Source organism: Lissotriton vulgaris, chromosome 2_1, assembly GCF_964263255.1.
Source record: "Lissotriton vulgaris chromosome 2_1, aLisVul1.2, whole genome shotgun sequence".
Lineage (NCBI taxonomy): Eukaryota > Metazoa > Chordata > Amphibia > Caudata > Salamandridae > Lissotriton > Lissotriton vulgaris.
The window spans coordinates 10,623,741-10,638,074 of record NC_141687.1 but is presented as its reverse complement, the minus strand read 5'-3'; the positions used below and the strand labels follow the sequence as shown (position 1 = coordinate 10,638,074).

The following is a 14,334-nucleotide window of genomic DNA, read 5'->3' as shown; positions in this document are numbered from 1 at the left end:
CAGGCTGACAGAATCCATACCTGGGTTACAGACGCCTGAGACATTGTTGCTCCCTTGAAGAAACTCAGGTTCAAGTGCAAGTATGATGCGCAACGCTGGTTTTATAAATCACTACTTGACTTAAAATTATCATTCCGTCAAACTGAGCGCAAGTGGAGAGCAGACTACTGCCCACTCAGAAATCTCACATTTCTTGCAGCACTTAAAGCATATAAGCGGGCCATCCTAGAGGCCAAAAATAAATATTTTTCTGAGAAATGCTGAACGCCACTAACAAGTCGAGGGAGATATTCTCTATTGTTGACGAATTGGCTAAACCTGACCGGATCACCTTGACCCCCTCTTTTTCACAGCCCCTCTGTGATTCTCTGAATCTAGATTGCCCTAATCAAGGCCAGCATTCCCTCACCCGATGCAGGTCCATATACAGCTAGTGCTTCAGAAAACAATGCCTCATTTTCTACCTTTCCCCCAATCACACTGGAAATGTTCATATCCCTTCTTAGAAAAATCGTTCTGGCTCCCCCGCCGATTGTTGCCCTGCTCATATTGCCCGTGAAATCTTTCTTCGTCTCCCAGAGACTCCCCTCTCATTGCTTAATAATTCCCTCGGACTAGGGACAGTTCCCAATGCATTCAAATCCGCTGTTGTCTCACTAATTCTTAAAAAAAACGGGGCTGACCCTCAGGTCTTGAGTAATTTCCGCCCAATATCTTTACTCCCTTTCTTGGGTAAACTTCTGGAAGCCTATGTAACAAACTGCCTTGGCTCTTTTGTAGAAAATTCTCAGTTCTTGAATCAACATAAGGCTGGTTTTAGACCACGCCACTCGACTGAAGCCGTTATGGTGGCAGCTCATGACGAACTGAGAAAGGGAGCGAACAATAACATCTCTCAAGATCTGGTGCTCCTTGATTTGTCGGCAGCTTTCGACACCGTTGACCATTCCATTCTTCTTCAACGGGGCGAGAGCACCGGCATCAGGGGCACCTCACTGAGTTGGCTCACTTCCTTTTTACAGGATCGTGAGCAAGGTGTTTGCCTCGGTCCGTTCACATCTGAACCCAAAAACCTGACCTGTGGTGTTCCACAGGGCTCTTCTCTTTCTCCCTTATTATTTAATCTCTATATTTCTCCCCTTATTTCTAAGTTGTAAGAGCTTCCTGGGGTCGTCTTCAATTACGCAGATGACCTCCAGCTCATTTTTGATATTGATTACTCCCCTATCTCTATCGAAAGATTCCAGTCCACCATGTCTTTTATTGGTAATTGGATGAATGCAAACCAACTTAAACTGAACCCTGGAAAGACCGAGATAGTATTGACCGTGCCTCCGGCCAACCCCTGGAGTTCTAACTTCTGGCCGCCCTCGTTGGGTAGTGCCCCATGCCCGGTGAGCTCGGTGAAGAGTCTTGGAGTCACCATCAGTGGGGACCTGACTATGAAACCACAAATTAAATCGGTTCTCTCAGCTTGTTTTTTCCATCTTCGCCGCATTAGGAAGCTCAGCAGGTTCCTCACCCATGAGGCCCTGGTTCAGACCATGCTGGGGCTGGCCATGTCCCGTATTGCTTATAGAAATGCGCTTTATGCGGGGATTCCCCTCTATCAATCCCGCCTTCTCCAGCTGATCCAGAACCAAGCGGCCAGGCTGGTCTTTCACCAGCCCAGAACAAGCTCAGCGAGGCCCCTCCTGAAGCAATTGCACTGGCTCCCTGTAATCCAGCGCTGCCTCTTCAAGTTGGGCTGCCTCATTCATCAAGCCCTCGCTCAGCAAGGCCCGGCATTCATCTCCTGCCACCTTGATCGATACATTCCATCTCGGGCCCTTCATTCTTCGAGCTCCAACTTACTATCACCATGTCCGTTTAAACGGAAAAGATTGGGTGGACTGAGATTTTCTTCCCGAGCTTCCCTTTTTTGGAACTCCTTACCCCCAGGCCTCCGTCTCATCCCCTCTTATCTCAATTTTAGAAAGGCGCTGAAAACTTGGTTATTTTCTCAAGCCATCGTTTAGCTTTTTTTTTTTTTCTTTCTTTTGCTCAGGATATCAACTGGCAGGTTCTCCTCTGCTATCGAAAGAGCCAAGAAGCCGTTGGTGTACGTGCGCTTAATACATTTCTTTTTTCATTTCATTTCAAGATATGTTATTAACTAAAAATAATTTAGGGCCAAAAACCTAGGACCTGATTCACAGAAGTAACTTAAGAAAAAATCCTAAATTTACTACTTTTGGTATTCACTGAATGCACTTACTACTTTTGGTATTCACAGAAGGCACTTACTACTTTTGGTATTCACAGAATGGATTTACGACTACTAACTTTATGTCCACAATCAGGCTAGAAATTCTGGCCCAGAGGCGGAGCTTCTGGCCCAGAGGTGGGGCTTGCTGCCTGGAGGCGGAGCTTCCGGCTTGGGGCAGAGCTTGCGGCCAGGACGCAGAGCTTCTGGCTCGGAGGTGGGGATTTAGCCATGGCTGAAATCTCCACCTCTGGGCCGGAAGCTCTGCCTCCAGGCCAGAATCTCCGGCCCGAGTGCCGACATAAAGTTAGTAGTCGTAAATCCATTCTGTGAATACCAAAAGTAGTAAGTGCATTCTGTGAATACCAAAAGTAGTAAGTGCATTCTGTGAATACCAAAAGTAGTATGTTTCGGACTTTGTCTTAAGTTAGTTCTGTGAATCGGGCCCGCACTGTGGAAGCACAGAAACAACAAGTGAGTGAGAAGCTGCTGGCTACTGCTGTTCAGGACCTGGAGCATTTACTGCTATTTTCTAACCCTGGGCAATAAATTTGTTAACTACACATTCCATTAAAAACACAAAGTTCAGGCAAAAACTCTGCTCCTCCACGTAGCAGAGTTAGCTACTAAACTGCACCCACAAATGCTTTTATGAAGCAACTTTACATGCTAAAAAGCAAATAACCAATTCACAAAAGAGAACTTTGAAAATGAAAAATATCAGGCAATGAGAGAGGTGATTATCTTAGGGTCTCCCCTAACCAACGGGGGGGGGGGGGGGACCAAGAAGATGCCTTGAACACAAAGACCATATCATGCTGAACGATTGAGTGGTGGTTCATCATCTAAGGACCACCCCAAGCACAGTCATGGGCAAAAATACAATCCCAACAAAAGGCCCTGCAAAGCATTATGGGACAATATTAGCAGTGCGCAGTGAATATTATAGTATCCAATATCAAAATAATTCTACTAAGAGCTGCAGTTCAACTAGTCGTTACTAGGTGTCCTTCACGAGTCAAATGGAAAAGCATTGAAATTAGTTGAACTGCAGCTTGATGTAATAATTTCAATGCTTTTGCATTTAACTCGTGTCAAATTTTTAGTGTGCCTGAAGTAATATCATTGTATAGTTGCACATAAATGGACTCAAGCGTAATGTGTATACGTTCGTGCCAAATTCATACAAGACAATTATTGTATTAGTTTTAATTGACATTCTTTTGCTGATACACTTGAAGGAAAAAAAGGTATTTTCCTGTCTTATTATACAGTTGTCCTGAATAATTTCTGTATTAGATATGTTTGATCGAAACGATGGTACCAAAGTGCAAATTACATAAAAATGTAAGTAACCATTGTGAATCAGGCCCGCTGAGTTGACGTTTGAACAATAACATATGGAAACCCCACAGTTGGGGCAGAGATCCATGCACTCTAATGTATAGGGGAACAGAAGGATGTTAAATGTTAAACATATGTTTTTGCTAAAAGTTAATGTAAAGCATTATATTTATTTTCTTTGAATATACTACAGAATAAAAAACAGTACAGTACTATTAAATTAAGTTTGAATTAAAACGTTATTGAATTAAAACTTTAACTAATGGAAATACTGTTGTCACTATGACCTGGCCTTCTGATGTAGGAGGGTGGAGTAGATGTCAGCCATAAATTTGCAAAGTTCTGAAACAAGGGATATAATTGGATGCTGGAGGAGTGGCTGATCCCTCCCCATTTGGAGGGTTGGGTACATAAGGACAGACTGCTTCAAAACATTTAGAGTACTCCAGCCATCACCGCGCATCTGTGGTAACCATACACACCTGTAGAGCTCCAGAAAGTGAGTATTATGTGTTGCAATACTATAGAATGGTACTGGGAGAGATTAGAGAGACAACCCCAGAAAGAGAATATATTTCACCCTGAGGAACATATTGCAATGTTATGGGTGTGCCACTTTTCACAGTATGAGCAGGAGATGAATATGGCTGATATGACTGGAGATTCCTAACAATTAATATGGAGTATGTAACTCAATCTGAAGGAGATGGCATCTTTGGCGGTAAAGCTGGAGATTACATACAGAGTGTATGGGGAAACGAGAGTAGAGACAGTGAGTATGGGGTACAGTTTATTAGGAAAAGTGAGTATGGGATACAAGAGATTAGTATGTTTTGTTATGATATGTCATGTTATGTTATTAAAACGTGTACAGTGCGCAAATTCCCATAGGTGTCTTGGCACTTTCAGGGCCATAGACATACTGCGCTGAGGTACAGCTAATTTCTGCAGAGCCAGGATTTTTTTATTAACATTTGTATCAGTAAGCAGAAAGAATACAGTAGATAAACAGGGAATCTTGATACACCAACATGTTTTTTGCTATCCAACATACACCAATATTATGAATTCAAAAAGTCTACAGTTGCCCACAATTTCAAACCCAACATTTTCTTTCTCTTGCCCTTAGATCTATAAACCACAGTCTCAAGATGATATATGGATAGCAATCTAGATTGCCAATTGATAAACGTTGGTGGTTCAGCGTCAAGCCATAGGGTTGTTATACAAAGTCAGAAAATAGACATACAAATAAAGATAAATCCTGCTTCGGCCTCCTACCCGGGTCTGGCCAAGCTTTCTTGAGAGCCTAAAATCACCCGGTCCAGAGATAATTGCAATTGAATATCTAAGCTGTGATTCAAAAAATATTCGACGTCCCTGATGAAATGACAAAGTTTAGGACAAAGAAAAAACATGAGATGCATCCGCTGCATATAACCCACAGCGATTGCACTTATCCCCCTGTGCAGAGCTCCACTTTGCCAGTTTTCCAGGGGTGTAGTATGAATTAAAAATGGTCATAAAATGTTGACCCTTTAAGGGACCATTAAATAAAACATTAGTAGATAACTCAATTATTCTCTCCAAATTAATTAAAGCTATACCAAATTTATTTTGCCCCGTTATCTCCCAAACCGAGAGATCATCCTCAGTTTTCTCTATAAACAGCTTATTAAAGGTCCCATTTTTTATCTTAATTTATTTGCTTCCATGATTTCAATCCTATTGACTGTAATCAAATTTTGAGTTATTTTTTGCTCAACAAAACTACGAACCTGAAGATATTTAAAAAAGTCTGTACGGCCTAAATTATATTTCTTCTGCAAAAAAATCAAAAGAGACTAACTGACTCCCCTGAAAAAGATCTCTCACCTTACAAATTCCAGCTCGATGCCACCTGGCCAAGACCTGATCTCTGAATACTTCTGGGAATAGCAGGCAATTCTTGAATGGAGTATAAAAATTTAATTTAGAACTTATACCAATTCTCCTCTTAATCTTCCTCCAAATTTCAAAGGCAGTAGACACAATCTTGAACTTTGTTTTCTTATGATAACTAGGTTCAATTATACGGACTAGGCATTGTCGCGCCTCTGCGCCCAAGAGCATTTCGTATATAGACGGTGTAGAAAAATCTTCTGTGGGATCGTCCTGTAAAAGTAAAACACCCATGTGTTGCAAAAGAGCTATCCAATAATATAAACAGAAGTTAGGAACACCCCATCCACCTCTTTATCTAGGTAACATACACCATTTGAAAGCTCTCCTTGATCGTCGATAGCTCCCCAAAAACCTAGAACACATTCTCTCAATTCGAGAAAAGAAAGAGGTTGAAATAAGTAAAGGAATAATCCGAAATACATATAGATGTTTTGGAAAAACTAAGCATTTTTAAGACATTACTCTGCCCATAAAGTGACAGATGTAAATTAATAATCCTTTCTAATGTCTTATTTGCCGAAGTAATAATTGGATCCAAATTTAAATGCACTACATCCTCAACTTTGGCTGAAATTTTAATACCTAAATAGGTTGCTTTGGGTTCGAAACTCATATCACTGGAACAACCAGCTTCCCAATGTATCAATTGTGTCTTAGTGACAGTTAATTTGTACCCTGAATAACTCCCAAATGTCTCAGCTGCTACGACAATCTTAGGTAAGGCAGTACTAATATCCAGCATAACAATAGCGATATCGTCTACATACGCGAATACCTTGTACTCACCATTTTGTATCTCAACCGGTTTTATTTCAGGGCAGTTTTCCAAGACATTTATAAAGGGTTCAATATAAAGAGCAAACAGGAAGGGGGAACAAGGACAGCCTTGTCTCTTCCCCCTTGCTATTGCGATATTCCCTGAAAGCCTACCCGAAATACATATAGCAGCACTTGGGTGAGCGTATAGTGTCTGAATGGCCGTAATGAAGTCTTGTTGAAATCCCTTCCATGCTAAGACTGCCCACAGGAATCCCCACGAGACCCTGTCGAACGCTTTTGCTGCATCTAACATGGCGACAGTGAGAGGGGAGTTGGTAGCCTGTGACCAGTCTAGCATGGAGAGAATCCTTTTTACGTGATGCGTCGTATCTCTATGTTTAATTAACCCATGCTGTCTTTTTGACACCAAGCTCGGCATAAAGTCATTAAACCTATTGGCGAGTAGCTTCGAATAGATCTTACTTTCTGTATTAAGTAACGAGATTGGTCTGTAAGACCCCATTTCAGTGTCTTTTTTCCCTTTCTTTTTAAAAACCACAATGGTTGCTTCTGACCAAGAATCAGGGGAATTACCTAAAAAGGCTTGCTGACACACTTCTAATAGTTCACTTTTAAGTATAATCTTAAAAGTTCGGTAAAATTCGAGTGGGATATTATCAGGACCCAACGCTTTACCGAGAGCCAAACCTAGTAAAGCTGACTCAGCTTCTTCCCAAACAATGGGAGCAGATAATAGCACTTTTTGTATATCAAGCAGTACATTAGAGTCTAGATCTTTCAAAAATTCTGCCTCATCCTGTCCCGGTGGCTCTGCCACAGTCACACTATACAGAGATTGGTAGAAACTACGAAAGGCTTCTAAAACACCCTCCTTAGTTTCTTGCAGCACTCCATTTAAATCGGAAATTTTAGCAATATCATTGAAAACTGCTTTCTGTCCTAATCTTGTAGCCAAGATTTTGCATGTTTTTTCACTAAATTCATAAGAGTCTTCCTTATGCTGGACATATTTCAACGCTATTTGATCAGCAGTATTAGTGTGAGCTACCTCCCTCTTGACAGTAAGATCTCTCTGGGCATTAATTGGATCCAGACCCTGCCTAATCACCTTCGATAATTTCCGCTCAGCTAATGTGACCGATTCAAAATCCTTTTTGTGTTTAGCCCATATCTTTTTCCTTTTGGTATTCGAGAAACTAAGGGTTTCCCCCCTAACTACAGATTTGAAAGTATCCCAAACAACTTCATTCAAAGCTGTTCCTTTATTAAATTTAAAAAACTCCTGAATTATCTTAGTCATGAATTGATGATACTCATCATCCAATAGTAAGTTCCTTTCGAAAGACCAGGCTTGGTTGCCTTCTTTTAGCTGAGGGCCTAAACTGAGATCAATTATTAGAGGATTATGGTCAGAAACAATTTTAGGCTGGATCTCAATGTCGAGCATTCCTAAAAGTGATGATGAGACAAAAAAATAATCTAACCGAACAAATTTAGTATGAGGGGAAGAGAAAAAAGTAAAACCTGGGTCATCAGCGTGTAATAAATTCCAAACATTTTAGAGCCCATGATCTAGGCACAAACCAAGTAGTGACATAAATACCTGCTTCTTCCTACCTAAATATACCCTATTTTTTCATAAATCCATCTGAGCATCCATATGGATATTGAAATCGCCACACATCACCACCGGTTGGGGCCACTGTGCCAATTCTATATTCAAAGAATTCATGAGCTCGGCATCATCCAAATTTGGACCATAAACATTGAAAAGAGTGAATCTATAAAGACCAATCTTAAATTCACTTATTACCCAGCGTCCCCATTTGTCTTCTGAACATTTTATACAGACGCCCAGGCCCCGTTTCATGAGGATGGCCACCTCTCTCTTAACCCCGGTTTGTTTGGAGCAAGTCCCCAGCTCTAACCCTATACTTTTCAGACACCCCCAATTAGCCCATGAAATATGGGTTTCCTGCAGACATAATAAATCAATATGCAACAACTGCACAATTCTAGCTAGTACATGCCTTTTCTTAGGATCATTAAATTAAAGATTTGTACTTTGAATGTATGCGTATTCAAAGTACAAATCTTTAATTTACTATCTATTTCCGGAAGAGAAAGAATACGTGCCGGAGAAACAATATGAGAAAAAAAGCATAAACTCTTGAAATTTTACAAACCCAAAAGCTATTTAGCATCTTTTGAACACAAAGAACCACTTTGAACTGTGTCTTAACTGCCACTGATTTTTCACCCCCCACATCAACACCCTACACCCACCACCGTGATCCCTCCCCACCCCCCTCAACCATTACCGTTCCCACCCACCAACCACCCCACCCATCCCACCATATGAGGCTCAGGGGCTATCAGTTCCTGCAAATTATGGCGTGCCGTGGCCCCACCCCCCGGGGTGGAAGAGAAAATATTATCCCTAAAAATCTCTATGTAACAAAAAAGACCCCCTAAACGGAGAGATAAAGGAAAAGCAAAATTAGGACAAAGCCCATCAACATACAAAGAAAGCAGCCAACTACCACTACTGCTACTGCTAATGACTTTCAGCGGCATTTTCCTTCGGGTCGTGTCTTTAGCTCCTCCATGCCCATGGACTACCCGGCAGTATAACCCTACCAAAAAGGCAGGGAGCCGCCAAAATGGAGCTCTTCGCCGAAGAGGGAGGAAAACCTACAACCATCCGGGCGGTAGCCGAAGAAAGTTTGACGCAGGTGTGCACAGAGCCGGAGAAATAGCCGAAATATCCAGGTGCTCGATTTAGGCAGAGAAAAAGAGCACGTTTTTTTCTTTTTAACTGTGCCTTTTATCCTCCAGACCACCTCTATCCAGTATACAGTCTCAAAACCCAGTTGATAGCTGGTAGATACCCGGTTATAACAGGTATATGGCAAGAGGTGTCCAAGGTGTCCCAAAAAAACACACAAAAGAAAAGAAGGGGGGGGCACACTATTTGCTTCACCAGCTTTTCCCCCTCGTAATACAGTGTAACCATACAGTGCAGCTATACAACAATGTAACAGGAGGATTGGCTTTCATGCAGACTCATTCTCAGGTTTATACCTCTCCGCCTACCTCCGTCTACCTCCCTGCTTAAAACTCCCCAGCGAGGATCTTAACGGTTCCTAGCGGTTTTTCCGCTTCAGCTGAGCCGCTTCAGCTGTGCATCCCGGTGCCTCCCACCTTCGCTGGTTTCAGTCCTGTGGGTCTGTCTAGTCTAGCCTCCGGTTCTCACTTAGGCTCCCCCACGGCTCTCCCGTCACTGTCCGCAGGCACACACCACAATTTTCTGCCGCTCCGCTCTGCACACCCGCCGAAGATTCTCACAGCAGGTGCGGCGGTCACCGTCACCAGCTCTGTTGTTCCTACTTCTGCGTCCTGGGCAGCAGCTCCGATCGGCACCCAGCTCCCTGCGTGCACCTCCGGCAGCTTCAAGCACGTCTCCGAAAACATCTTTAGGGCAAGTATCCTCAGTAGTTTTTAGTACACTTCATACACTTCTCCAGGTAGCGAGGGTCTATACTTGTACCGAATTCTCTCACACAGCCCACGCCACGGCCGCCATCTTGCCTCCAGAACTCACCGCACTGAAGAGCCAGGTCTTGAGCTGTTTTCTAAATGCAAGATGGGTTGGTATGGTCCTCAGGCATAGTGGAAGAGAGTTCCACAACCCAATTGTATTGTATCTGAAACTCTTACCACCCCAGTTTGTTTTTTCCGATTCTAAAAGTGGTACCCAGTCTAGCATTGGCCTAGAGATCTACTTGGAGAGTACCAATTAAATGTATTCCAAATAAATGTTAGACCTTCTCTGTGCAGAGCCTTGTGAGCGATGCAGATTCTCTAAACTTGATTTCTTGGCGTACCGGGAGCTAATGAAGATCCTGAATGGCTGCCACTATTGGCTGATATTTAGGAACATCCAAGATCAGTCTGGCAGCCGCATTTTGTACCGCCTACAGTTTCCTTAGTAATATGGTCTGAGGATTCATGTACAAGTTATTACAATAGTCCAGCTTGGACAGGACTGGCGAGGACACAACAATTTTCCTAGTGTTTCTAGGAATAAAGGGGAGGACTTTTCTCAAGGTGTTAATGGTATAAAAAGAGGAGGACACCACTTTAGACACCTGGGTCTCATAGATAAGTGTCTCATCCATGATAAAGCCAAGGTTATAGGATGTCATCACTGGAGTAGGAGGAGGGCCCAAATTGCCTGGCCACCAGGCAGAAGACCAAGCTGGAGAGAGGTTACCGAACAGTAGCACCTCTGTTTTGCTTAAATTCAATTTCAGGCAGTGCTTGCTCATCCTGCTACTCAGGGCAGTCATGTAATTTTAGAGAATGGTTAACTTTCTTATCCTCAACAGAGATCACCAGCTGGGTGTCATCAGCATAAGATGTTGGGTTCAGGGTAAAAGTTCTAATCAGTGGGGCGAGTTCAGAGACATAAATACTAAACAGCGTTGTCGTTAGTAGAGTGAGAGCCCTTGCTCTAATCCCTATTGTGTTCAGAATCAGTAAGTTTGGGGTACAAGAGGTTAAAGGCAGTGGGTAGCGGGATAAATGCTGTCCTCAATTTGAGCCTCTACACCAGCACTTAATTGTCAACACCGGCACTTATGGTAGCTGCCACATGTTTCTATAATATAGACATAGAGGCTATTTTCAGTGAAAGGAGAGGGAGCTGTTACTTTTTCAGGCTCGCTGGGACACTCTTCCATTGTCGGACTGCCCGCATTAAGGGCTTGTGACACTGGGGCTTTGCGCTGCGGAGAGCGCTGTCGTCTGGGCACCTGGTCCCCACAATTCCTAGCAGCCCCACCCACCTATACCCTTGCACACGCCCGGAGGCGCACAAAACATCAGCGCTTCTCCCGCGTCGGGGGACGCGCACGGGCGGCGACGGGCTAAGCTCGGGACAAGGGCGGGACCGTTTTTGGCCGTTAGTGGCCGGGAGAGGCCAGGCTGGGCCACTCCTCTTGGTCCTATAGTCATGTGCCTCAGCTCCTGTAAAGGTTGCTTTATGATCTTGTTACCTGTTATTTGTATGACTGAGAGTTGTTATTAGTTATGGGCTGAAGCCGCATAGAAACATCCGCTAGAAGATTCGTACTCCCGCAGGGCACTACATTTCGTTATATTTAGGGAGGTTTTGGCAAGTGCTAATTTTACATCTAATACCTAAATTGGTACTTTTTATCCAGTTTGCTTAAGAATGGGAAGACGTAACACCTCGAGATCTGTCCCTGTACCCAAGCAAAATGCAGCCGCTATTCCTCAGCTTCCTAGCTTGACGGCGATAGATCGTATGCTGCAAAAGACAATTGGTGTGGTGGCAAACGCAATAGAAAGTACAGAACGCCGTCTGTCACTGCCTGTGGGCTTTCTCCCTTCCTTGCCCACCTCTAATACATCAATGTTTACCACTAATTCCCAAAACTCAATCTTGGCACCTTCTTTTGTCTCCCTCCCAGGTATTCATCAGGCAACACCGGCCCAAGTTTTATCTCCTGTGAATAGTAATGTCCCCAATGTGATATCACCTTCATCCCCACCAGATAGGTTGTCCCAGACTCCGACCACCCCCTTATCCCAGCCAGACGTCTCCATAAATAGCGTGAACTGCGAAAGATCCCTAAGTCCGACTTCGATTTCTGAGAGAGACCAAAGCGCAAATAGTCTTTTTGTAACTACCAGAGGACAGTTGGCTAGGCTTAGGTCTGAACTTGCTTCTAGGGAAAACTTTTTTTCACAAAAGACTAAGGGGAGTGCAGGGGACATTAGTAAAAGGAAACAGAAAGGGGCTGAAAAGCACAAAGCTCCACAAGAAAAGAATAATAGTAGCTATGCAACCGACCCTGTAATCACAATAGCTGAAACTGGAAGTCCAATAACTGGCGATCTCTTTCTGCAAAGACTAGAGGCACTGTTGGAGAAACCCTCTGCCCAAACCAGCAGTGGAACTTCTAATACCAATATCGCTTCGCTTCCTGGCGAAGGTCTAAACTTAGAAAGCTCAACAAGTCCTCCTAAAGATATCCCTCTTATTGTACATATCGAACAGATTATGAAGTCCCTTATACTGCTAGTACTTGAGAGGGTAAAGGCTCTCTCAAAAAGGCTCGATACTTTCGAACAAGGGACTCTTGACAACTTCTTCTCGCTAAAGGTGTTAATCAAGCTACATTAAAAAAATAGCCTTGCTTTAGACGAGCAGAAGTTGCAAGATTCGCCGCAGTCATGCACTATTGCTTCCCCAAATCAAAAAGGCTTCCCTGGGATTACGGGTAGCAATAATCCCCCAGTACTAACTACAAAAAAGCGGAGCAAATTAAGCAAACATACAATAGCAAAAAGGGATAATGGGTGTAGAGGTAGGGAACTTCCCCAACCCCAAGTAGACAAAAATGCACCTAGTAATGTACCAACTATAGAATCCACGGGAGCCAGTACTGCTGTTCCAGAGCAGACTCTGAAAGATAAAAATATCCCTAGTAACGTAGCAAATGAGAGGTCAAATCTGGGCCACAGATCGAGCGAAATAGAAAGCGATCGGCCTGGGTCTCCCCTTATCGACTTGCCTCCTGCAAGTATGCCCTATGTAGTTGTTTTAACAGGAATTCCTCGGCTATCGCCTGGCAAAATAGAATCATATTCTGAACTCAAAAATAAAACTACATACTGGCTAAACAATAACAGGCCCTTGCTGAGGCAAATAGATGGAAAGGTTCTGTTCGCTAGAAGAGTTGGCTGGGTGGGCAGTAGAGTAAAGGATGTCCCAGGTGATTGTATACTAGTTAATTTTCGGGATATGCGCCCCGTAAAGTTGATTTGCAACCATCATAACGAGTCTGGTAACAGTGGAATAAGAGCATTTGGCTTGGGTTATTTCTACCCGCTACACGTGCCTCAGACCCAATAGCAGAATCATGGCTACCAATCCTGGGGAGGGTTTCCTAGTGACTACTGTATCCATCCTACTTTAAACTTTGGTAACAGGCGGGAATATTATGCCCCAGCCTTAGGGTATTGATATATCTATTCCTTCCTTTCTAATCCAGTAGATAGCCCTATAAGTGACCCTCTGGCCCTAGTGGTATACCCAATTGATCATGGAGATGTCCTGCACTTAGGCTTATCCCCTCAGCTTGTAGAGCCAGTCAGAACTGAATCTAACTCTCCCAGAGTACAACTGGACTCCCAAACGAATCAAGCCTTAGATGCTACTGAATTCCTTCAGGTCATCAACGGGATCATAGCAGGCATACATAGGAAATTAGGCTCACCGGATTGGAATACCTTGGTGGAGGCGCACAAGATTTGCATCTTCCAGGAGACGTGGAGCTTGAAACCCATCCATAGAGTTGGTTATGTTACCTATTTTATACTCGCAGTATCCCCAATTACTGGGAAGGGTCGTCCTTCAGGAGAGCTTCTTATCTGGGTAAGCATTTCCCTGGGTTGCTATATCACACAAAAGCAGTGCAACTCCCCAGATATTCTTAGAATTTCGTTGAGGGGTCCTAATAGGGGGAGAACCCTTGAGCTATATAACATTTACGCTAGGGGTACAAAAAATGGCTCTCCGTCCCCAATAGTAACCATCCTTGAAAATGAGCTTAGAGACTGCATTGATGGTATGCAACTTTTGGTCGCAGGAGATTTTAATTGAACATTTGAGCCTCTTGCGACAGAGGACTTCTTAGACCTAGGTGAGGATGATGCAAGGAGGAGTATACCCTTATTAACTATTAAGCCAATAAAAAGTTGGTCCCAAAGGGCGATTCAGTTAAATGCATTGACCATGGAATTTGGGTTAGGAGCCACTAACGGTCAAACCATTTTGGACTCCATGGGTGCTGTTACATTTAATAGGGTGAACCACATGATAAGGACTGATTAGATCCTCCTTGATTTTACGCCCTGGAAGTTTGTCCAGGATATGGTTGTCTTACCCACTGTAGATAGCGACCACAACTCACTTTCGCTAACCCTTA

General features: G+C 43.4%; 1 long non-coding RNA gene across 1 annotated transcript in view; it reads left to right on the top strand.

Moving 5' to 3' along the window:
- Positions 1 to 4,026: 4,026 nt before the first annotated feature.
- The window catches only part of LOC147729453 (uncharacterized), a 47,381-nt gene continuing 37,073 nt past the window's right edge, over positions 4,027 to 14,334 (top strand). Inside the window, exon 1 of the long non-coding RNA XR_015308546.1 lies at positions 4,027 to 4,088. This is a non-coding gene — a long non-coding RNA (uncharacterized LOC147729453). The remainder of the gene's footprint in view (positions 4,089 to 14,334) is intronic.